General features: G+C 35.8%; 1 long non-coding RNA gene across 1 annotated transcript; it reads left to right on the forward strand.

The window, feature by feature from the left end:
- Positions 1 to 23,487: 23,487 nt before the first annotated feature.
- LOC149781490 (uncharacterized) lies at positions 23,488 to 26,788 on the forward strand. The gene is made up of 3 exons (XR_016414731.1): positions 23,488 to 23,608; positions 25,259 to 25,368; positions 26,407 to 26,788. It is a non-coding gene; the product is annotated as an uncharacterized LOC149781490 (long non-coding RNA).
- Positions 26,789 to 27,039: the final 251 nt, after the last annotated feature.

Here is a 27,039-nt window from a genome sequence, read left to right on the forward strand (position 1 = left end):
AATGGAACTTTTAATGATGTCAGAAAATGGGCATTTAAAGCGATAATGGAACTTTTAATGATGTCAGAAAATGGGCATTTAAAGCGATAATGGAACTTTTAATGATGTCTGAAAATAGGCATTTAAAGCGATAATGGAACTTGTCATAGTGTCTGACAGTGGGCATTTAAATCGATAATGGAACTTTAATGATGTCTGAAAATGGGCATCTAATGCGATACTGGAACTTTAATGATGTCAGAAAATGGGCATTTAAAGCGATAATGGAACTTTTGATGATGTCTGAAAATGGGCATTTAAAGCGATAATGGAACTTTTAATGATGCCAGAAAATGGGCATTTAAAGCGATAATGTAACTTTAATGATGTCTGAAAATGGGAATTTAAAGTGATAATGGAACTTTTAATGATGTCAGAAAATGAACATTTAAAGCGATAATGGAACTTTTAATGATGTCTGAAAATGGGCATTTAAAGTGATAATGGAACTTTTAATAGTGTCTGACAATGGGCATTTAAAGCGATAATGGAACTTTAATGATGTCTGAAAATAGGCATTTAAAGTGATAATGGAACTTTTCATATTGTCTGACAATGGGCATTTAAAGCGATAATGGAACTTTTAATGATGTCTGAAAATGGGCATTCAAAGCGATAATGGAACTTTTAATGATGTCTGACATTGGGCATTTAAAGCGATAATGGATATTTTAATGATGTCTGACACTGGGCATTTAAAGCGATAATGTAACTTTAATAATGTCTGAAAATGGGCATTTAAAGCGATAATGGAACTTGTCATAGTGTCTGACAATGGGCATTTAAAGCGATAATGGAACTTTTAATGATGTCTGACAATGGGCATTTGAAGCGATAATGGAACTTTTCATAGTGTCTGACAATAGGCATTTAAAGCGATAATGGAACTTTTAATGATGTCAGAAAATGGGCATTTAAAGCGATAATGGAACTTTTAATGATGTCAGAAAATGGGCATTTAAAGCGATAATGGAACTTTTAATGATGTCTGAAAATGGGCATTTAAAGCGATAATGGGACTTTTCATAGTGTCTGACAATGGGCATTAAAAGAAATAATGGAACTTTTAATGTCTGAAAATGGGCATTTAAAACGATAATGGAACTCATCACCTAAATAATTTCCGCAAAAAAGATATTCTTTTATTAACTGATTAAATCTGTACTTCAATGCAAAGCAAAATCTGTATATAGATGACAGCCAGAAGACAATGACAATGTCTGTTATAAGCAGTCCCCTTTAAATAAATGAAGTTTTATATGTACTTTGATTTTGTCCTGTAAATCCATAATTAATAACACCTTTCAATATCCAGAAATAAAATTTATGAAATAATGTAAACAGCTGCACAATGAAATTATCTTTTATTTGATAGTTCATAGATTCTAGTTTGTGACAATGTTCATTATATGCATCTAAATATGTTTTTAAAAAATTGAGGTGTCCTCTGTCCATGCTAGACAGGTGTTTTTATATACATGAGACATATACAGTGATTTTAAAGGCCATTTCCGGCTGTCCTTTATGGGCATGTGTCTTTCATAGACAAGTGTCCTTTGTGGACGGATGTCCTTAAAAACAAGACACTCATACCAATAGTTTTCCTTTGGGTCCCTGAAAGTGCTGTTTATGGACAGGTTCACTTTATACACATCTGGCCTTTAAGGCGGGCTTCATTTTATTTTTATTTTTTATTTGTCTCTAGGTAAATGGAATTTAAGTACTTTTCTATTTTAAGCATATTAATTTTTCAATGGTACGTCTTATGTTTCCATGCAAACATTACAGTAAACTTACCTTTCTGCCCTCTTGCCAAAATGTCATACCTATGTAACGATCGGTTTACCTTGGTTAGGGGTAAATAACATTGTTCTTTCAGTCAAGTGTACACACTGGTCAAGCCCTGGTCTCATCGCTGTCCTTACCTTACCTGTCAATAGCATGTGCAAATATTTGACGCAATATCTTCTTGTTTGTTTTTGTTTTAATAATACTAACTTGGTATTTGATACATGTGTTTACCTTTCTGATTTTAGAAGTATCACTAGGTACATACGCACAACTTATTGTTCAGATATTCATATAATTGCTTAAGAAATGACTATAAACATACGTTGGTCATGTTTTATTTCACGCAGACTAATTATACAAACTAGTGTTATGGCCTGGCTCGGTCATTTAATAGAGTGTACAGTCGATTACGAAACCACGTTTTACCGCTTTATTCCAAAAACGAACAATACCATGCAATCGAAGTGCACCATATATTTTACAACATTTATTAAATTTGAAATCTCTCTCTCTCTCTCTCTCTCTCTCTCTCTCTCTCTCCACACACATACACACACACACACACACACACACTTCACAATAAGACACATGCTGATGGTTCATATTACTTATGGACACGATTTCGCCATCCGTCAACGATAAGCAAGCATTTGTTAGCTGGATTTGATGTTATTGTTTCATCATGGGCGCCCGCACATACAAGCAAGGACCTCTCTCCCTTACGATTTCACCTCTAAACATGTTTCGGCCTACATGCATAAAACTTAATAACTGACCAGTGCATGTTTGTCCTCACCCCCACCCCCACCCGGAAAAAAAATTCTGCGGGCTCCCTTGTGTTTCAGCGTGATAGAGGTTGCGTTGTGACATCATAACCTGCCAGACCCCGTGTTATCAAAACAATTTGAGAAGGAAATTTAATATGAAGTTGACATCGATTTAATATAAATTTAGTTTCTAGGAGATGAACTGAAGTTTAAGAAGCTAGTACGGTCCAAGGATTCGAACTTTGGTACAGTTAAAGTGATAGTCCATGGATTCCTACTTTGGTGACATTGAGCTTGACCTTGAGTTTCGTGATCAACATATGTTGAGATCATTTCACTCTGAAATTTTGTTTAGATAAGGTGCTCTTCTTCACCAGCATTAATAATCAAGGACATTAACTAATTTTCAAAATATTTAAGTTCAGTATGCATCCGTACGTGTTTTGAAACTGCCTAGCAAACTGCCTACCTTTGTTTTCACAAGGTAAGCTCCCAAACACACGGTAAGCTCCCAAACACAAGTTGCTTTAAAGATACAGTTGCACATATCTATATATGGACTGACAATATATTTAGTGTATGTCGTCTCCTTAATACATATCTATACATGGACTGACAATATATTTAGTGTATGTCGACTCCTTATTACATATCTATATATGGACTGACAATATATTTAGTGTATGTCGACTCCTTATTACATATCTATATATGGACTGACAATATATTTAGTGTATGTCGACTCCTTATTACATATCTATATATGGACTGACAATATATTTAGTGTATGTCGACTCCTTATTACATATCTATATATGGACTGACAATATATTTAGTGTATGTCGACTCCTTAATACATTCGGATCGTTGTTCATGTGAATCGATGGGGTATAAATTTAAGGTCAATGAAACTAAAGCAATTTATTTTTCGTTTCCTGCAGTTCGGGATGAGTATAGTTCGACCCATGAAGACATCATTGTAATCGGGGACTGATTTTTTTTACACCTTCTTCCTTCACTTTTGAGGACTGAAGGTGATAGGAGAAAAATAAAACTGAACGGTCTGTCGTCAGGGTATACACGTTCGTTCTACTTCTCAAGCAAACAACGTATTCACTAACTGCACACAGTCTGACGTGTCTTATATACAGGCAAAATTCAGTACATCCTTGAGTATTTAATTTCACTTATTATTTCTTGATTCAAATAGATATTTACTTTAGATAAAATATTTATGGTATATAAGTCAATGGTGACAAACATGACACGCTTGAGGGAAGAAGTCATCATCTTTTATGCCTTTGATCTGAATCGTTAATAACAGATATATGAGAAAGTGTAATAATTCATACTGAATTAATTGAGAACAGTTTTATTTTGGCATCTGACCAAATACTTTGAAAGAATGATACATTCTATCCAGATCACACAAGCAGTATAATATTGTTCGTCGTACAAAACAGGAATGATGTATTTATGGGTATTACCTGGTGTATTCTTTTTAAGGTGTAGGCATGTTCATCCAAAAATACGTACATAAAACATTAATTTTTTTACATAGATAGATAGATAGATCTATCTTCAGGATACGACGTTTTGGCCTAAGTCCCCAGTTTACACGGTAATGTGAGAAATAGAATCCTCCATTATGCATCTATGTTGGATTATTGTTGTTGTTGTTGCAGGGTTTAACGCCATTTTGCAGCACACGATAGGCTATACATGGCGGCCAGTATTAATGGTGGAGGAAGAACCCGGGAAAACCCCGGAAAGAACCACCGACCCACGAGAAGCTACTGGCAAGCTTTCTCACATACCCACATTTGCCGAATCGGAGACTCGAATCCACGCAGACAGAGGTGACTATGTTGGATTTTATATATATATATATATATATATATATATATATATATATATATATATATATATATATATATATATATATATATATATATATATATATATAATACAGGTTAGAAAATTTTGATTCGTTCTTTACGGAGATTCGGACTCATGTCCGCCCGCGAGTAAACGGCACCCATGGCCTTGACTGCACACACAAATCTATATTCCACACATCATCAAAAATAATGCTATAATGTATATGCGCTCGTACAAATACAGGGCCTATACCAACCTAACGGAACCTCCTGTTCTTGGAATCTACAGAAGAATGCTTGATAATACTTGGCAGAATTAATATTTAATTTTATTTTCAGTTCTGTTGGGTGTGTATTTTTCATCCTCTACCTGTTTGGTGTATGACCTATATTTACATGAGTGCACTTTTCATCATTCTCTATTCAATCCTATATAATTGATTTCGTTCGTATGAATCGGGAGTGACTGAATAGGCAGATGAGAATTAATTACTAGGTCGCCATGCAAGCGTGTCTGCTATGCACGAATGTTTTATGTCACCGACTTTGTAGCATAATTTTTTGGGGTAATGTGTGTAATTTGGATTTTTAACGTCGATTTTAACAATGTTTTAGTCATATCGCTACGATGACTGCAGTGTGGCAGTTTATAATGATGTCTAGTACTGGGGTACCATGCCGCAGACATGTATAATATGATGTCCCCCACCAAGTCACATTATCCGGACACCATTCCGACCAGTCCTAACACTTACTTCTTAATGTTGGGCGACTAGCGAGGAAACTGTTTGTAAGATGTGTGTGTGTGTGTGTGTGTGTGTGTGTGTGTGTGATTAGGATTTTTAACGTAGCTTTAACAATTTTTTAGTCATATCGCTACGATGTCTGCAGCGTGGCAGTTTATAGTGATGTCCAGCACTGGAGCATCATGCCTCAGACATGTAGCATGATGTCCCACCCAGTCACATTATCCTGACACCAGGCCAACCATTCCTAACACTAACCTCTTAATGCTGAGCGCCAAGCGATGCAGCTGTTATTACCATTTTTGTAAGTCTATGGTATGACTCGGCAATGGATCGAACCCACAAAATCCGGCTTCCGACAGACGGACGCTTGTTTATAATTCTCTGGTATGACTTGGCCGGGGTTCGAACCCGCGACCTCCCGCATCCGAGGCGGATGTTCTAACCACTTGTCCACAAGATGGAATATGAACTGGTGCATGCGGCATGGCTACTGGGGCCATTTACCCGTAGACCTGGGTTCGAATCTCCGTTGAGTATGAATTAAAAATTCTCTAATCTTGATGACAGTATCATCTGTATTAAATGTTAATTCTGCCTTGCATTATCAAGGAATCTTTTGTAGGATCCAGGAATAGCACTTTACGTTCAGTTCTCTCTCTCTCTCTCTCTCTCTCTCTCTCTCTCTCTCTCTCTCTATATATATATATATATATATATATATATATATATATATATATATATATATATATATATATATATATATATATATACATGAGTCAGCCCTGTTTCCAAGCCAAATGATGCATGTGTGTTTCTAGCAGTGAACTCATACGTCTTGAACAAAATACATACATGATTACCTCTTTAGAAATCATGCCACGTTGTTTACAACATAACCTAGATAACCTAGTTCACGGACAACTTCTCTGTTAAGTACCATTGATTTATTTTTAACTTTTCGTCTAATGTGAAGGTCGCATGTGTATCGTGTAAGTAAACGATAGGCTGCGCTCAGCGTTTTTCACAAAATTTGACTTCCTCACACATGTGTTGTCCGCCTTGTTTTCTGTCTTTTGCAGCGAAGACTGCCAAATACTTTTACATATTTCAATTCTTACGTTGTAAAATAAAATTCTCTGTCTAGCATGTGGCTTTATCGCATTGTTAAGTCAAACTTATTCCGCATTTGTTTAACCGCTCCGGTGGCCAAGTGGTTAGAGCGTCCGCCTCGGATGCGAGAGGTCGTGGGTTCGATCCCTCGCCGAGTCATTCAAAAGACTTACAATGGTACTAACAGCTGCCTTGCTTGGCGCTCTGCATTACCAAGTTAGTGTTAGGACTGGTCGGCCTGGTGTCAGGATAATGTGACTGGGTGGGACATCATGCTACATGTCTGCAGCATGATGCCCCAGCGCTAGACATCACTATAAACTGCCACACTGCAGACATCGTAGAGATATGACTGACAAAGTGTTAAAGATTCGTTAAAACTCCAACACACACGCACACACACACACACACACACACACACACACTGCATTTGTTTAGATTCAGCTTGTGAACTAGCAAAAGTTGGTCAAATAAATATATACCACATGCATTAAAATTGACATGGCATTTAAAGTGTTGGCATAAATTGATAAAGCAAATTGATATACAAATAGTATCAAATTGTGATCCGCCCATGGTACATTAATAGGAATATACATTCTTTCAACTGCAGGCCTATAGATCAATGATGAATTTCTACTCATTCATTAATCAGAAATAACATATTAAAAAAATAACGATAAAAAGTAATAATAGTCCCTGTTTTCTAAATCAAATTAAAATGGTGCACAATTTCATCGGAATCCTTTCTTTTCCATTCCCTCTCCCCTCTCGTGCATACGGGACAAAATAAGCAAAAATCTGAAGTGAGAGAGCCAAAATATATTGCGCAGGACGAAAACATTAAAACTGGACTTGTGCCAACTAACCTACAGTAATCTGGTTCTTCGTAACGGTATGTTTACGCTTTTCTTGGGATCAAAGTGCAAATATGTGTGTTTGTATGTGATACAAATAAAATATATGTATAGTATGTACGCTGTTTCAATGATATGCCTCTCGTTATACGTTTTTCATTAAAAGGAAACTCAGCAAGCCTCGTTTCCTTTCAATGAAAAGCTTATACATCTCTTGGTATATCACTGATACAGTGTACACTATATATATATATATATATATATATATATATATATATATATATATATATATATATATATATATATATATATATATATATATATATATATATATAAACTGTCTGCAATACTGTGGAATGAAACCTCAAGTATACCATTTTCAGGACTTCATTCACACAAACATATACACGTTTATGTCGTGCTTATCATAGGGATCAACGGTAATATTTGTTTAGGTAGCTGCACAGTATGCAAATAGTGCGTGCGTGTCTGCTTTAAATTATGTTATGCTTCTGAAAATATGTCCATCTGTGTGTCCATATATCTATATAAACAAGGAGCTCAATGCAGGATGGAATAGGTTGTAACAGTGATAATTAGTGTTTTAACTGGCACTCTTCATTTGTTCATAATTTAGTTTTGGACTTGTTCTAGAAACGTGTTGGATGTATTCACTTTGTTAATCATGATTCTCCATTTTCATCAATATGAATATAATGAACACAAAACACCAGGCTTGAACAAACGGGCACTTATTTTTAAACGTCATATCGGTTTGTACTGGTTAGGAAGACGGAAGATTCCTTTTTTCCATGAAAAATTTGTGCATTATATTAATTCATTCATCCGAATCAAAATCAGGAAGATCAGGTAGATTGTCAGTGCATGTTGTAGGCGAGGCTATTGAGGTCACTAACTAGTTCTGATTAGCTTAATAATGGTTGGGGATTTTTTTAATGTTATATTTTTAACAAAACCGTTTATTCCAATACAGATATGAATCAGTGCATGTACATTTCTTTGTATCAAGGTGAGAGTTTAAAAAACATTGGAGACAGTCGTACTGTGCAAACAATAGTAGGTTTGAACCTTTTTGAAACTTATACTATGGACAAATGACACTTTGTTCCACCAGATCTGTTACAAAGGTGTTTACTTCAAAGTCTTCAGTGAAATATGAAGGAAATCGTTTTCAATAACAATAGCGTCTGGTATATGATATATTATTATATGCTCATTTTTTTCTCCGTTAACTTTACATTGTCAGAATCGGTCAGTATTTTATGATATTGCACTCGCGCTCACTTAATATTGCACTCATAAAGGAACTATTATTGTAAATAAACAATGGACGCAGACGCCAGCACTTTTGAGTTGTTAACACATCATATACACTCACGTAGTAGGCGCTTTACGTTTTGGTTGATTAAATTTGTTTCTGAATGAACTAAAGCAGATGTTTTGTGGACTGCCACATACCAGCTGCTTTGTGACATTCCGCGTTAACCTTTATGATACAGTGTTTCGGATTTAGGCGGGCGATATACGCCAGATTTCATAAAATTGCTGGGTCCCTACAAATAATATGCAAGTGACAAGGCATAAACTCTCTTCTTTAGCTGGTAATTACAATGTCAAAAAATATACTTACAGTTTTACATCCTGAATTTCCTCAAAATGTACTTTCTTAGTTCTGCAAATCCGAATTACATAAGCAATGTCATTTGTTCTCAAGCTTGATTACACGTTTCGAAATTGTACTGTAATTTCTACTATATTCCAAATGCAATTACATCTTCCTTACTGCACTCAAAATAAAATAAACATTATATTCCATTGCGCCTTTTTGATAATTGCAATTCAAAGGCTTCATATTTTCCCACATTACGATTTCAAACATTCAATGATAAAACAGAAACACACTTGCAGATGTCAACACGCTGCTCCGTCGCCGCTGAAATCCGATGTACTTCATGTAGAATTGGCACAGATAAATCCAGTCCATAATCACGAAATTTCGTAGAAACGACAAAAATACCAAAATCTATTCATTCCAGATCAAATGGAAAAGTTGTATCAATGCGCATACATTCACAATATGACTCCAAATTTCAATTTTAAGTAGACCAAAACGCCATTTTTTTTCGAAAGTTATGTCTAGCGCGCGACTAAGTTCAAATTTATCTGGGCGGAGTTATGTGCGCAATAATAATGTTGTTGCTGTGTAATGATGAATCTGCGCTTGTGTATTTAGTTTAGAACACGGCATATGTTCAGTTACTTTGTTTCATGTAGTATAATTTTGTTTACATATTTAAGCCTTAGGCAGAATAAGAAAATGAGCAGATAATAGAAAGGTTACTACATTTGTATGGGAAAATAAGAACTCGTTTTGTCGGATGGATATACTTCACTCCCAAGGTCGTGCTGTATTTCCAGCCGAAAAGCTCGTTTATATTCTCCCATACAAATGCAGTAACCTATAAGTCCATGACTCTGGCATATGATACATTCCATGAGTAGCAACTGTGGTATACTTTCCTGAGTTTGGTGTTCTAATACTATATATTTGAAGATGTCCAACAGGAAGCTTTGGTCATTTCAAAAATGTCTCATTTGAAGCCTGTTGTTTATCGGACGCTTTTATCATTTCTTTACCCCACACTTATACGTGTGTCTGGAATTCTTTATCCAATCTTATGTAGCTCCAAAAGACACATTGCAAATTACATGTTTTCCAGTATCATCACTGACAGAAGAACTAAAAAGATTTTCTACTCTATTTATATATTTGATTGGTTGGTTGTTTTGAGGTTTAACGCCATTTCTCAGCGCAAGATAAGTTATATATGGCAGCAACATAACTTGTGGTGGAAGAACCCGAGAAAACCCCGGTAAGAACCACCATCCCATGGGAAGATACTGGCAGCTTTCTTTCATACCCACATTGGTCAAGCCCAAAGCTCAAACCCAGGTTGATAGAGGTGAAATTGCACTAATCAGTAAAGTTCAATCATTTTCGACAATCCGATTAAAATCAGATCTCCACTATTATACATGAAGATGTTACAGCGACCGTTTATGGGTCATGTTCAGCTAACATGTTATTATCGTAATCGCTAATTTTATCAACCAATCAGATGAAGTTTTATATCTTTGCATTTGGAGACTGAGCATTGTGGAGGAAAAGCATGAATGTGTACCGAACGATTTGATTCCCTTTCAGATTTTTTAAATCTGCAATTCCATTGTCTAATTCAAAGGTCACCTGAACATGACCCTTAAGCAGTCGTAGTCAGATCTTCACGTAGGACAGCGGAGATCTGATTTTAATCAAATTGGCACTTTAGACCACCAGGCAACCCAGGGCACCTGTATATGGATAACGCTTTACTTGAGATAAGCTCACCATCCACTCTTGACAGAGGTACATCACCTCTCCTTCCCATAACAATAAACCCCTGACGTTACCTTCCAAGCTACTACTCCGGTGGCCTAGTGGTTAGATCGTCCGCCTTGGATGCGGAAGGTCGTGGGTTCGAGCCTCGGCCGAGTCATACCAAAGACTTATAAAAATGGTACAAACAGCTGCCTCGCTGCTTGGCGTTTAGCATTAAGAGGTTAGTATTTGGACTGGTCGACCTGGTGTCAGGATGTTGTGACTAGGTGGGACATCATGCTACATGTCTTCTGCATGATGCACAGTGCTAGACATCACTATAAAACTGCCACACTGCAAACATCATAGCGATATGACTGAAAAATTTGTACAACTACGTTAAAAATCCAAATCACACACACAGACATGCACAAGCTTCCAAGCGTTTAAAGAAGCTTTTATAAGCACAATGCACCCGGTTTTAGTCCTGTCAATTTTGTATTGTGCAATGATAATAATTTGAATAACAGAATTTGGAAAGCAGCTAATCATGCGCAGTGACTCAAAAATTTATAAAATTAAACCTTGCCTACAATTGCCATGTCCCATGACTATGAGAGATGGTGAGTGAACGAATACATGGAATTTATTATTAGCTAGATTATCCTTTACTGACTACGTTAATTTAGTCTGAGTACTAGTCTATGTTCCCCACCCCTTGTTAAAGCCACTAGCTGGACAGTTACCTTGACTATCTAACCAATCGTAAGAGTCCAAATACTTGTGTCGTTAACGAAATGTGAAAGGTCAGATGAACTCGGACTAAGAAAAATTGAATTTAACTTGTAGATTAAGTAAGAGGAAAATGATCTACAAGGAAAGTGGGCAAAGATTTTAAAAAATGGACAACCATAATACAAGGTACATATAACTCTAATGTTTTCACATCATTCTCTTTTTCCGTATTGAAGACAAACAACAAATGCAGCTGCGAAAGTAGAATGTGTGCTGAGACTAAACTCATAGTTTACAGACAATTTTATTTTATACAACATAATCTGGACTCAACAGAACGCAGTGGTTGCAGTTAGTGAGGGCTTCCACAGTCATGTACATGTTTTCTTTGCTTGATGTTTCTCAAGGGGATCATATATACAGTTTGCCAAAATCCAGATATGTGCCTATACATTACGGAAGGACCGCTAGAATGGACACCTATCCCTATACTCCAATAAAAAACGGTATAAGGATTCTGGAAATCAAGAAAGCAGAACTGAAGAATATGAAACTAACCTTTTTCTTACACGGGTTTCCAGTAAAATCTTTATATAGGGGATGCATGGACCATCGAAAATGCAGGATTTGCGGAATGACAGCACACATGAAGAAAAAATGCCGAACGACTTTAGAGAAAGAAGAACCAACTTTTGTTACAGAAATGGCAATCTTCACCACACAAAAAGGAAAAAACAACTACAGCAAACAAAACAGCTATCGAACCCAACAAAGGAAAAAGTACAAAAACAAAAACAACAACAAAAGCAAAACAGACTCCAAAAGTTAAAGAGAAGTCATTAAAACGCCATATACAACAACAGCAACAAGAAAGTCAAAGACGAGAAGAACAACTACAATAAGAAATTAAACAAATTAAAGATCAAGACCAACAACAACAGAGAGAGGGAGAGAGTGAAAAAGGGAGGCGGAACCTGAAAATGAAAGAAAAACCATACAAACTTAGGGATAGATCGGAGAACGAAGATAGTGCAGAGAAGAAAAAGAAAAGGAAAGGGAAGAACAAGACAGAAAAAGATTATATCATTTACATTACAATATGATGAAGACCCTGAAGAGACAGAGTACGACAGTCGAGAGATGAGCTTTATTTTTGAATTTGTAATAAAATGAAACAATTAACAAAAAAATAATATAAAAAAATAATACCCGGACCAATTTTATGGGGGAGGCATCCCGACTGGTCTGAAAAGATCAAACAGGGAATAGCCTTCCCCCGCCCCACAAAAAAAAAAAAAAAATAGATAGATATGCTCGTATTTTAGAGCCAGAAATGGATCAAAGGTCTTTGCGATTTGTATAAATATTCAAATATAAACAATCGTTCTGATGTACTCTATACATCCTTCAACAGCCTCAACACAAATCAGTATTGTGATAAAGCGTTCTGATGTACTATGTACATCCTTCAACAGCCTCAACACAAGACCAGTATTGTGATAAAGCGTTCTGATGTACTCTATACATCCTTCAACAGCCTCAGTACAATACCAGTATTGTGATAAAGCGTTCTGATGTACTCTATACATCCTTCAACAGCCTCAGTACAAGACCAGTATTGTGATAAAGCGTTCTGATGTACTCTATACATCCTTCAACAGCCTCAATACAAGACCAGTATTGTGATAAAGCGTTCTGATGTACTCTGTACATCCTTCAACAGCCTCAACACAAATATGTATTGTGATATAGACATTTGTCAGGTCACAGAGGCTTGTATCGTTGTTTATAATTCACCTATCAGTTACAAATTAATGTGTAAGAATAGGAAGGAGGTCACTTCTTTAACTTCTCTTGAAATCTATTTAAGAATCTCAGACTACATTTCGCGTAGGATAATAACTTTGGCACCGGTATAAAGCACAGATTCAAATTTTGTTTTTCTCAGTTAGTTCGCGCTCGCGCTATTTCATTCCAACAAGTCAAATTTTTTATTGTTTTACTGTATGTCGTTATGTTACGGTACCAAATTAAGGTACAAAAATGACTTCTGTTCATTTTACGAACATACAAAAGCCAAACGTAAATTGGTCGTTTATTAGCGAGCATTGTTTTAACTTTAGGGGGCAGGGGCCGGTTTTCATGCACAAATTTAATGCCACAATCAGCGACCTAGTATAAAAAAAATCATAAAAAAATCAAATACACAAGTGAGGTCAAAAAGGTCCATACTTTTGGATACCTATATTAAAACAAAGCATACAAATTTTATCAATTTGACCAGAGAAGTCAATGGCAGTTCATAGCAGAAGAAGTTTATGCACCCCAATTCCAAATTTCTACCAGCAATTTTCATGTCCAATGCTCACAGTGCAAACATCAGCCTGTTTCCTAGATGACCATTCTGCAAAACAGTGTGTACTAAACAGGCTGATGCAATTGAAAATAGTTGTCATCCAAGCTGTTTTTGAGATATTCTACTTGTCCCAAACCTATGTTTACTGCTATGCGAGACTAGTTTTTCTTCCTAGCCAACTGTTTGTATTTCACTATCAACATACTGCAGAGTAACTATGGAAGGTGTACATGCCTGACATCAATATCAAGAACAACACAAGCCCGAAACACCTAGTTTACAAATATATCCATATCTTTAAACAGTAAACAATAATAGCTGGAAAAAGTCACACCATAGCCTTAAGTTAAGAAATTTGCTAGGGGCCAATTTACGAAACTGTACCCTGCCACCTTAAGCGACCATACCCAAATTACGACATTTACCTCACCCGATAGCAATCACTATATATTAATCACTAGGGTTTGGGAGTTATTCATGACAGTTCTACTTTATCGTTCTGGAACACTATAAATGTTCATGCATTAGATGTGTGCCTATCGAACTGACACGGGATAACAACAACGTCTGGTCATTTGTCTCGATGAAATCAATGTAGTAACTCGAGTATTTGACCCCAATATATTTACCAGTTGTAACTAAGAAATTTGACAAAGGCCCTTTTATCAGTAGGAAGTATACAAAGAATGCAAGCTTTGTGTCCAGATATAATTGACATCATTGACGAATATATATATATATATATATATATATATATATATATATATATATATATATATATATATATATATATATATATATATATATATATATATATCAGGAGTCATATCAACAAATAATTCTTCTTGCAGAGTGTCGTTTTCATATTTCAGATGATAATTTGAATGAGCAGTACTCTACTTTGACCGCTCTTGCCATAAAATTAACAAATTCGTCGACATTTTTGGGGTGGGGTGGTAGGGGGTTAATAAATACCACCGTAAAAACGTCCAATCAGAGGTGAGGATAGGATATCCATGGAGATGTAAACTTCCTTTATTAAAATAGTACTCTCCAGGGAATTAGGTCGTCAATCACAGTCCTTTCCTTACCTGCTAAGATGTATTAAATGTTGGCTAAAGGTGAAGAAAAAATTTCCAAAACATGTAATGTTGATATATTTGGATGAATTAAGGCGCATAATCAAGGATCTCGTGTTAAATCTCTAATTTAGACTCAGATATGGTGGTATATGGTTATAACAAGGGTTGGTATGTGTCATACTATTTCTAGGAAGTATACTAGCTGTGTCTAATAATAAGTAGTATTCTTGAAGTCAAATAAAAATAGTAAAATACTTTTTTTAGTCCACAATAGTCTAGTCTGAGACGTCACATCGTGTACACACTCACATTCTATTGGGGCGGGGAGGGGACGATCTTTTGCTCTCGCACTTGAAACGCTATTACCTGGCAACCTTAAGTAGTCTACATAATATGACACTAAAAATATATATAATGTTGCGTGGAAAGTACTCTAATAAGCTAAAGTTTTTAACTGTAACCCCAAATCCTATGTTTGTATTGGTATTTGATTGAAAACTGTATTTATAATAGTTATCATGGAACTAACATAATATCAGACAAGAGATATAGAGGACTGACCAACAAGCATACGCATATTTCAAGATCTCTCCTCATTAACGATACAATTTATTTTTATAATGTGGCTGTGATTAAAGGAGACACAACATTGAAACATGCTAGTGAGGCATTACAGGAAAATTGTGCATGCACTACTGAACTAATGCCTGGCAGTAATTTAATAGCATTTACAGCAGAAACATGTTACTGTAGAATTGCAAAACAACAAACGAGAACCAAAAAAGAAAGAAAAATATAGAGCTTTTTGCAGTGATTGGGCGTACGGAGGGAGCGTACTTTCAACTTCATATCTGGTGCCAAAACATTGATAATAACAAAATACGTAACGTGTATTTAAACAGCTTGGATGAAGACATAAGCACTGTTCAAGCAATCTCTTGTTGTAATTGTGTACATATGGACCGAACTGAAGTTGACCTTAACCTATTGCAATTAGTAGCCCGTTAAAAGCAAATTTATATCTGTAATATGGGGCGAAAATTCATATTGTTCGGTTTCTGGGACAAAGTATCTTAAATAAATATGGTTTAAACTAAAGATAGATTAATGTTGATTAATTTGTCGGAATTTTAGTCTCACATAAATGAGTTAAATATGACATTTAAATTTCATTATCGACTAAGATATCAAAAATCACTTTTTTTTACGAATAAGACAAAATGCTATTAAAAGAGAAGACATACATTGTGCATATTGTTGTATTTTTTATGGCGATTACAGGTCGAAGATGAATTACATTTCATTGTCGAAGTCCACTCTATATAGATTTATGGTCAAATGTTAATATTTTCATAAGTAATGTATATGACTGTCAGAAATATTTGCAAAGTAGTGACTCAACATTATATCATTCTATCTTATTCTCATCATGCCATATACTTAAGAAAGAACACTGAAGGAAGTTTTATTGTTTTATACAGTGTATCCCCTAGGGATGCAAGACTTTGAGTCAAAAATATCCTTGGTGACAAAACTGGGGGTCAGACTGAGTAAAAAACAAACTTTGGTATCAAAACTGGGAGTCAAATTATAATTTTGGGGGTCTCTGAAGCGCAAATGAGGGTAAAGGGAAACACTGTTGTATTTGTACATTTTTTTAATCATTTTTTTTAAAAAAACTTCTACAGTGGCGTGTCACCAACAGAACTACAGTGCAAAGTAATTGATCCGTTACATTTGTCATCTATTCGTATCAGTGCCGGATTAAACCATATGGAGGCCCATAGGCAGTCGAAATCTTGCCCACCCACCCCCCGCAAATGATCTTCTAATACGTTTTATCAATATTATTTTAATAAGTTGTCTTGGGGCCCCTAGACCGGTGCCAACTCGTCCTATATGGTAATCCGGCACTGATCTGTGTACTGTTTAATACTGGTTACTATTGTTATTAGTATTCAAGATATTTATTTCATGTGTTCCTTGTCAAACATCTATAAATAAACTTGATGCTATCATATTACATGTGCAAGCCAAACGCCAACGCCGATCCTGAATAAAGTTACGTACTTAGAAAAATATATCGCGTGTGACTCGCTTGTTTTTTTTTTTTTTTTTTTCAAGTTTGTATTTTAACACCCGGACGTTTCTACCTACACAACGTGTACTGAATGATTCATCTAACCCTAAGACCCGAACGTTTCTACCTACATAACGTGTACCGATTCATCTAAACCTTAGATCCAAACGTTTCTAGATACATAACATCTACAATGCCAGCAAATTACACAAGAAACGACAAAAATTGTACATAGTATTCTGAGACTCTGAGAGATGGTATTATTTGTGTCAGACACCGAATTTGTTGCTTGTGTCCTTGATCCATTTCGTCGAACGGAGTCAGATATATTGGCCCAGCACGTGTCACCTTAACATTTCCTACCCTAAACTTTGAGTGCCAGAAGAGAGTGATATGTTCATCTGATAAATGAGACTTTATTTTGTTAAATTCACTTATGCTGAATGCTCTATGAGATGAAATAAACGAAACAAAACTGGTATTAATGATAGCGTTGCTCAATTCACTAATCTAACTTGGGGTGCACTAAGTAAAATTGCCCCACCCCACCCCCGATGCAAAATGAAAGCAGAAAACTCATTAGACTAAGAAAGCGGTTTTACGATCGAGCTAAATGCACATGAAACCACCAACATTGGTTTTTATATTGTCCAAAAAAGAAATAGCATTCTTAGTGAATTACGTGAATCTAAATATTGACAAGATCAGCGACTGCCAGATAAAATTAAACATTATTCAGGTAATTCTAAGGAGTGGTGGAAACATATTAAAGTCATCCAGGGAATGTCTTAGGAGAAATCGTGTGATTCCCTGGTTTTATAAAGGGCTATGATAGCAGATGATGAATAGAAAATTTAAAATGTTTAACGATTTTTCTGTGCACAGTCTAGAATACAAACTGACAATGTCACACAATATAAAATGCCGTACCCCACTCTCTCGTGAGGTCCACCCGTGGCCGAGTGGTCTAAAGGCATCCGCCTTTACCAGTCACTATCATCTTCTGTCCGCGTGGGTTCAAACCTTTGGCTTGGCCAATGTGGATATAAGAAAAAACTTGCTAGTAGCTTTCCTTGGGTTGGTGTGCTCTTCCTGGGATTTTCCCAGAGTCTACCTCCACATATATTTTGGCCGCCATTTATAGCCTATCACGTGCTGAAAATTGGTATTAAATCCAGAAAATCGCAACTAATTTCTCTTGCTTCAATATTAGTGATGTTATTGGTTTTAATCAATACGACGCTGTGTTCCAGATTCATTGCATGCCAAGCTTCTTAAAATAATTCCAGGTTCAGTTAACTATCCACTTTGTCCCAGTTTTAATATTTCTCTTAAATTCCCAAAATTTCCAGATTCTTGGAAATTAGCATATCTGGTCAAAGTATGTAAGAAAGGATGTAAAACAAATGTCCAAAACTATCATCCGATATGATTCCTTTATCTTTTGTCCAAATTATTTGAAAAGCTTTTCCTCAAAACTCTGCATAATGTGATTGCACCTAATGAGTCAGGATTTACACCTGGTGACTCCTCAACAAATCGGGCATTATATGCTTATTATAAGTTTTCTTAGCTCTAGACAAGGGAAAGGAAGTCAAATCTGTTTTTTAAAATATAAATTAAGCGTTTGATAGTGTTTTATATGCCTGATTACTTATCAAACTTAGAAGGATCGGCATTATATGTAGTTTACTGTTGCGGTTAGAACATTATTTGACATTAATAAAGCAATGAGTTGTCCTGAATTCCCAATTCTCGAATTTTTAAACTACCGGTACTAATGCAGGAGTCCCTCAATGATCGACCCTTGGACCATCATTATTTTTGGTATATATAAATAATATCGTAAATGATATACAATCATCATTTAGACTTTTCGCGATGATACTACACTATATATAATCTTTTATCACTCCAAACAAGGCTGGCTGAATTCTAAATTTGTATATTAAAATTTATAGGGCTTGTCCCGTCTTTGGCTAGTGGCCTTTAACCCAGAAAAAAAAAATGTAATTGCTCATAACACGAAAATATAATTTAAATAACCATCGTATACAACAGATGCGAAGTTAAAAGATTCAAGTGTTCCAGCATAGGCATTAATGTACTATATCATCCGATGGTGTCACTTGACATGTACATGTCAAGTATTTGACTAAAAGGGCTGGTGAGAAAGTTAATACTTTGAAATATATATTGGATCGTTTGCCCTGGAAAGAAAGTAAAAGATGTATATACTTCCCTTGTTTCACTATACTAATTGTTTCTGGGATAATTGTATAATACAAGAAAAAGATAAATTGGAAACAATACACTTGGAAGCTATGGGGACAGTAATAGGTGCTAACGAAGAGTGTAGCTCGGGTACTATTATATGCGGAAACTATGAGCTTTACCAAAGTTTCGACGTTATAAACATATATTAATTCAGTTGTTTAAATGCACCGTGGTTTTGCTCCAATGTATTTACAAGATGTAACCAGTAGCATACTAACGAGGGAAGAGGAGGTGGACGGGGCGGTACCCATGGACGCCAAAGGTATTGAGTGCAAAATCACGGGCGCCAGAACTCTTTGGGTGCCAAAATCTCTTTGGGTCATCATCGTCGGCCCGGGCGACATTTACCACTGGATGTAACCCAACCTCTTGTTGTTAATAGTGAGACCAACACCACTAGATCATCGAGCATTATTCGACCTACATTGTATAAAAAAAATGAATTCTGTCTTCCACAATTCAATTGTGGAATACATTTGCGATTGAGATAATAAGTAACCCACTCAAGATCTTAAAACTTACCCGGTATCTGGATAAACATATAATTCGTAGTATTGTGTTGGTGATAGGGAGGATGAAGTTCAGCAATCGCCATTGAGAACCAAGTACATTAGCTTAAATAACGATTTATTTCTGAATCATGTTTCTAAAAATAGGTACTGCACATGCGAACATGTAGAAACAGCTGAACATTTCTGTTAGAATGTCAAAAATATACAACTTCTAGACAGTGTGTTCTCTTCGCATTAACGTTCCGACTTACAATTAAGACATTATAATCCGACAATGCAATGAACTAGGATGAAATTAATTAGCTATGACAGCGCAAACGTTCATAATATTATCAAGACTTTTAAATTCGGTCACAATCACACAATCATTTTTTATCTTTTCTTAATATTGTTTGATCACTGAAATAATTACATATACAAGAATATATCATGTATATATTTAACATTGTATATGACTTATCTACTTTTTGTCAGTAAACAATTATTGATTGTTAGAACTTCTCTGTATTGGGGGAGACATGCTTCCAGCTTTCCACTGAATCCACATTTTTTTAAGGGGCGGGGGGCAAATGTTTGTTTCGCACAGGGCACCGTAGTGCCTCACACCGGCCCTAAGTGGAAAGAAGACACTTTGTGCAGGAACATAAATGCACACGTATTTACCTCCTAGAAATCCTCCCAGGTTGTTTACAGCATAACCTAGATCAAGGCCAACCTTTGTGTTCAGTAAGATTGATTTATTTTTAAACTTTTCATCCAGTGTGAAGGACGAAAACTGTATCGTGTGTATGTGTACGAGTAAAACAAATGTTACGCGCAGCAGTTTTAACAAAATTCCGCATGATGCTCAGTCTTTGCAGTGTTGTTGTTGTTGTTGTTGGGCCAGTATTAATAGTGGAGGAAGAACCCGGGAAAACCCCGGGAAGAACCACCAACCCACAAGAAGCTTCTTTTTGCAGTGAAAACTGCCCAATACTTGGACATTTTCCAAAACAAAATTATCTGTCTAGCTTGTGGTTTTATGACATTGTTAATCCAGATTTATTCCACATTTGTTTAAATCCAGCTTTTGAACTAAGCACAAAAAAGTGTCGAAAATAGCCTGAAATCGGTGTATTTGCCCTGTCCCAAGTGTGACACGCCAGTTTTCTATAACCACACTAATGGAAATTTAGTACATGAAATTGCCTTTGACTATGCAAAATTTGATGACAATCTGCCCTGAAAAACGTCTCAAACGTTTGATGAATATTTCGGAACAGTGATGATGATGATGATGATGATGATTACTACAATGAGTTTCTCTTTCTTTGTGTATACCCTCTATTTGCAAATGAAAGAGAAAATATCTAGCACTGATTCGCATTCGAACCCTGTGGTATTGATACTGAACTTAATATCTACAGCATCTGGTACATACTTAGTACTTCGACGAAATGGATTCACAATATTATAAGCATTCCTGTATTCTGCTGTAAGTAACACATGGTCCTGTTCAAATGTCGGATTACATTTGTTTGTGTGCATATATATATATATATATATATATATATATATATATATATATATATATATATATATATATATATATATATATATATGAGAGAGAGAGATATATATATATTTACAAATCCACCTGCCCGACTCCTGGGACACGCTCACATTCGGTTTGAGTAAGCTCAAATTTTACAAGGCAATAGCCCGAAGATAAATCAACAAATCTGAGTGAGGGATACAAGATATGAGAATTTATTGAACGTCGGAATCTGGGTAAAATAATATGTCTCTGTGCGAGCTGATTTACCGACATAGGGTCGTGTTCAATTCCCAACGCTTTTATGTTCTGCAAATTTTTTAGCCCTGCGATCTCTCCACGATACATCTATCAACGCCTTTACTTATCGGGTATATGTGCATTCTTTTGCATGCCTTGCAACAGTTTCTGTCATCTCTTGTGGAAAGTGTCAAGGTGAGTCTCGCAATTTCTCACGCAGTAGACGTGATAATAAGAATATTTACTAATGAAAGCAAGTCTTGACAAACAAGGTATAAATATTTATATTTTAACTTATCAGTTGCGTTCTAATCTAATATTCGTATGTATCAGGTTCTAAGGTAGCCTCGGGCAGTTTGTCGAATATTTTCAAAGATTGTTTTGATGTCGTCGATTTTATGGCGAGTAGGTCTTAATCGCAAAAGTACACCTCGTGAGGTTTCTTTGACAGGTGTGCATTTGGAAATAAAAGGCACTGGTCTTTAACGATTTACAACCAGGAAGATTTGGTTCAAAGCGCGATTGTGTTTGGAAAATACTGCACCCTCAGGCGGCGTTTATGATATGTTGTTAACGTAATACTTACTGGAAACTCGATACATACTGATTGGCAAACAATGACATGGACAAAACTAAGTGTTCTCAAATCATTCTCAAACGTCAGATTCTCAAATATTTTGATGCATGTCGCTGATTTGAAGGTGACTATGATAATTTTGAAATAAATGGATGAAATAAGTGTTCACAAATCCTTATAAATAATAAATCATCACAAACTGTCTTGCTTAACTCTCTCTCTCTCTCTCAAAAAGGTAGCTATTTCCAAAACATTTTCGACCCATCCCTATTTTTGTCTTTATACATGTATATGTCTGATGTTTCTCCTTTTCTCCTCCAACTGTGGCTGCATTTGAACTATTTCTAATCTATATATCTATCTACATATACTATCTACATATCTATTTACGTGTACTATTTACATATCTATCTACAAATCTATCTACGTGTACTATCTACATATCTATCTACATGTTCTATCTACAAATATATCTACGTGTACTATCTACGTGTACTATTTACATATATATCTACATATACTATCTACGAATCTATTTATGTACTATTTACATATCTATCTAAATATACTATCTACAAATCTGTCTACGTATACTATCTACATATCTATTTACGTGTACTATCTACATATCTATCTACGTGTACTATCTACATATCTATTTACGTGTACTATTTACATATCTATGTATGCTATCTACATATCTATCTACGTGTACTATTTACATATATATCTACATATACTATCTACAAACCTATCTACGTATACTATTTACATATCTACGTGTACTATTTATAAATCTATCTACGTGTACTATTTACATATCTATCTACGTTTTCTAATCTATATATCTGTCTACGTGTACTTTTTATATATCTAGCTACGTGTACTATCTACACATCTATCAACGTGTACTATCTACGAGTACTATCTACATATAGATCTACGTATACTATCTACATATCTATATACGTGTACTATTTACATATCTAGCTACCTGTACTATTTACAATCTATCTACGTGTACTATTTACATATCTAGCTAAGTGTACTATTTACATATCTTTCTACGTGTATTATTTACATATCTAGCTGCGTGTACTATCTACAAATCTATCTACGTGTACTGTTTACATATCTATCTACGTGTACTATTTACATATCTATCTACATATGCTATCTACAAATCTATCTACGTGTACTATCTACATCTATCTACGTGAACTATTTACATATATATTTACGTGTACTATATACATATTTATTTAAGATACCATTAATTATCGGCATATGGTTTAAGGTGCAAAACAGATAAACAAGGAAACAAAATTTTCAATACATATAATGTGATTTCCTTAACATATACTTTATTTTTCTTATTGTTTTGCTGGTGCTGGAGATGATTTTTGGGGCAAGCACACATTTTCCATGGGCAAGTTCAATTTTCCAGTATATATATATATATATATATATATATATATATATATATATATATATATATACACACACACACACGACCTCCCGCATCCGGGGCGGACATTTTAACGTGTGTGTGTGTGTTTTCAACCCTTTCATGCCTCTGACTATATGTCTGACGGTATATCCATCTGTCCATACAAGGAAGAAGCTCAATCAGGCTTGGGTAGGTTTGTATCACTTGTACTTAATCTTTAATTCGCTCTCTTCATTGTTCATAATCTAGCTATAAAATGGTTCTAGAAGCATGTATTATGTATTCACTTTGTTAATCATGATTCTTCTGAACAAATACGTAATCTTTATCGTTAAGAATATAGAACACCAGGCTTGAAAAAACAAGGCACTTATTTTTAAATGTCGCACCAGTTATTACTGGTTAGGAAGAGGGAGAATCCAATTTTTCCATGAAAATCAATGCATTCTTTGAAGCCATATTTATCCCATGAAAATCAATGTATTCTTTGAAGCTATTCGTCCGAGTCAGAATCAGACAAATCAGGTAGATTTCTCAGTACATTTCCATATTGTTGACGAGACTACTTTGGCCAGAAATTACTTCTGATTAGCTCAATGTTGGTATGGGATTTTTTTTTAAATGCTATATTTTTGGCAATCCCATTTATTCCAATAAAAATACAGGTCAAAAGTAATACATTTCTTTGTATTAAGGTGAGGTATTTATTTATAAGACAATGGGGACAGTCGTATTGAACAAACAAAAGTAGATTATGAACCTTCTTGATTTTTTTACTATGAACGAAACATACTTTGTTCCACCACAATTGCTGCATAGGCATTTAGCTCAAAGTTTTCAACGAATTATGAAAGAAACTGTTTTCAATAACAAGAACGACCTTTTCCTTCTGATATACGACATATTTTGCGGCTAGGAAATTTCGTACATTTTCTAGATATTTTGGTGTGCGACTACTAGCTACACGAGGGGCCCCGAGTGGCCAAGTGTTCTAAAGCGCTCACAGATAAGGAACACTGCCCTCTCACCTCTCTCGGCGTGGGTTCGAGTCTCGGAAACGACCAATGTGGGTATGTGAGAAAGCTTGCCAGTAGCTTCACGTGGGTCGGTGGTTTTTTCCGAGGTTTTACCCGGGTTCTTCCTCCACCATACTGGCCGCCATATCTAGCCTATCTTACGCAGAAAAATGGCGTTAAACTCTACAACAACGAAAACAACAACAACATCTAGCTACATGAAGCACTTGAAGATGTCCAACAGGTAGCTAGCGTCATTCCGAAAACGTGCCAAATTAAACTTCAAGCTTCCTTTTATCAGACAGTTTTATTATTTCGAAGCGTTAAACGTAGTACATGTGTATACAGTTCTCTTATCTATTTTCTGTGTCACCAGAAAACACGTTGCATATTACAAGCCTTCCAATATCATCATTGAGAACTAAATAAATTTTCTTCTCTATGTATTTAGATAACGTATTACTTGATGGAAGTTCACCATCCACTCTTAACATAGGCACATCACCTCTACCTCACATAACAAGGGACCACTGACGTTAGCTTCCAAGTTTCTAAAGACAACAGTGCTCGTAACCACATTGTACCTAATTTTAGTCCTGTCAATTTTTAAGGTGCAAGGATAATTGCAGTTGGAAAGAGCAGTTCATGTGCAGTTCCGCAAACAAAAATGATCAAACTTAAACCTTGCCTACAATTACCATGTCCCATGACTGTAAGGGATGGTAAGTGAACGAACACATAGAATCTAATATTTTGTATATGGCATTATAATCAACAAGATTATCGTTAATGGTAAATTAAGTTTGTGTTTTATCTTACCTTTTCAGTAGCTGGACATTAACCTTGGGTGATCGACCATATCACACGAGTTCGAATACTAGCATCCAACAATGAGATGTGAAAGGGCAGAAGAACTCTGACTAAGATAAACTGAACTGTAAGTTAGATAAGAATAAAATTACCTACACAGAAAGAGTGGAATACCATAAAATTACCTACACAGAAAGAGTGGAATACCATAAAAAAGATGTGTATAAATGTCATGCTTTACAATGTTATGGTACAAAAAAAATTTATGAATGTTTATTCGCAGCACATTTTGTCATGGTCAACGTAACACATAACCATTAACTTTGATACCGTTCCAGTGGCCTAGTGGTTAGAGTATCCGCCTCGGATGCGGGAGGCCGCGGGTTCTAACCTGTCGAACCATAACAAAGACTTTAAAAAATGGTGCCAACAGCTGCCTCGCTCGGCGCTCAGAATTAAGAGGTTAGTGTTAGGACGGGTCGGCCTGGTGTCAGGATAATGTGACAGGGTGGGACATGATGCTACATGTATGCGGCATGATGCCCCAATGATAGGCATCACTATAAACTGCCACACCGCAGACATCGTAACGATATGACTGAAAAATTGTTAAAGATACGTTAAAATCCAAATCACACCAACATCACATTAACTTTGACGTATAGGTTAGGCTCGCAACAAATTGCTGCCTTAGAAGGATGGGATATGCGCTGACTTGGGACTTGGGACATGATTAGTTTTAATTAGGATGACCCCCTAGGATAACGACCCAAAAGAGACGCTAACGTAGTGTCAAGTAGGAGGAAATTCGGCGTGTGTCGACCGACACCGTTCAGCTAGAAACTTACAGCCCACAGTAGGATGTAATAATTCATCTAAGCGGTTTAGTTATGGCATGGATCTAGTTAGGAATGTGGCTTGCAGCTAGGAAAAAGACATTAATTTCATGACAATACGATTGTGTGTGTGTGTGTGTGTGTGTGTGTGTGTGTGTGTGCCTAAGTGCGCGTGTGTGAGTGTGTCAGGTTTTGAACTGACCATAACCTTAGTCTGTTGAGTTACGATAAGACGATATCTAAACTAACAAGAGTGTGAATACTGTGAGAAGCCAGAAAAGAAAACAAAGCCTGACAAATATTAAGGTTACGTTTTATTTATTTTAAAGGATAAATAGCTACATACCTGTGCTATACAGTGTGAATGAGTGCAGACTACAGCCAAGCTGCTGTTGATGACCTGATGAAGTTGAGAGAGAGAGAGAGAGAGAGAGAGAGAGAACAAATATCGCAACGCTGACCTGTCACACAAACGGTGATTGGAAAAGACCGAGAGCAACCAATTTATGCTGACATACCGGCAATTTGAATTCGATGATTCACTGGATTATATGATGATAATATGATGAAATTTGTTTTATCGGCATAACAGAACGGCGAAATAAAATTTCGTATAAATTTCTTGATTCTATTTCTAAGAGAAAACGCATCATTCAAATGTCATGTTCAATTTCATTTTGTTATGTAATTGATTAAATTGTTGTTCTATTCTATATCTCTGCTCAGATCATTCTTATTTCATCCATAAATTTCATATTTTATTATATTAATTGCTCAATCCGGGCAGTAGCACCATGGTCGATCATCTCCTAGATAACAATAGCCAAAGCACCTGTCACCCCCTCACACACATATTGGTTTTGCATATTGAAGAACAAAAAAAAAAAAAGAAAAAAAGAAATGCAGCTGCGAATCTAGAATGTGTGCAGAGACAAACTCCACAGTTTAATGGCAATTTTATT

This window comes from Sinohyriopsis cumingii, chromosome 15 (genome assembly GCF_028554795.1).
Source record: "Sinohyriopsis cumingii isolate HCF-2022 chromosome 15, ASM2855479v2, whole genome shotgun sequence".
Lineage (NCBI taxonomy): Eukaryota > Metazoa > Mollusca > Bivalvia > Unionida > Unionidae > Sinohyriopsis > Sinohyriopsis cumingii.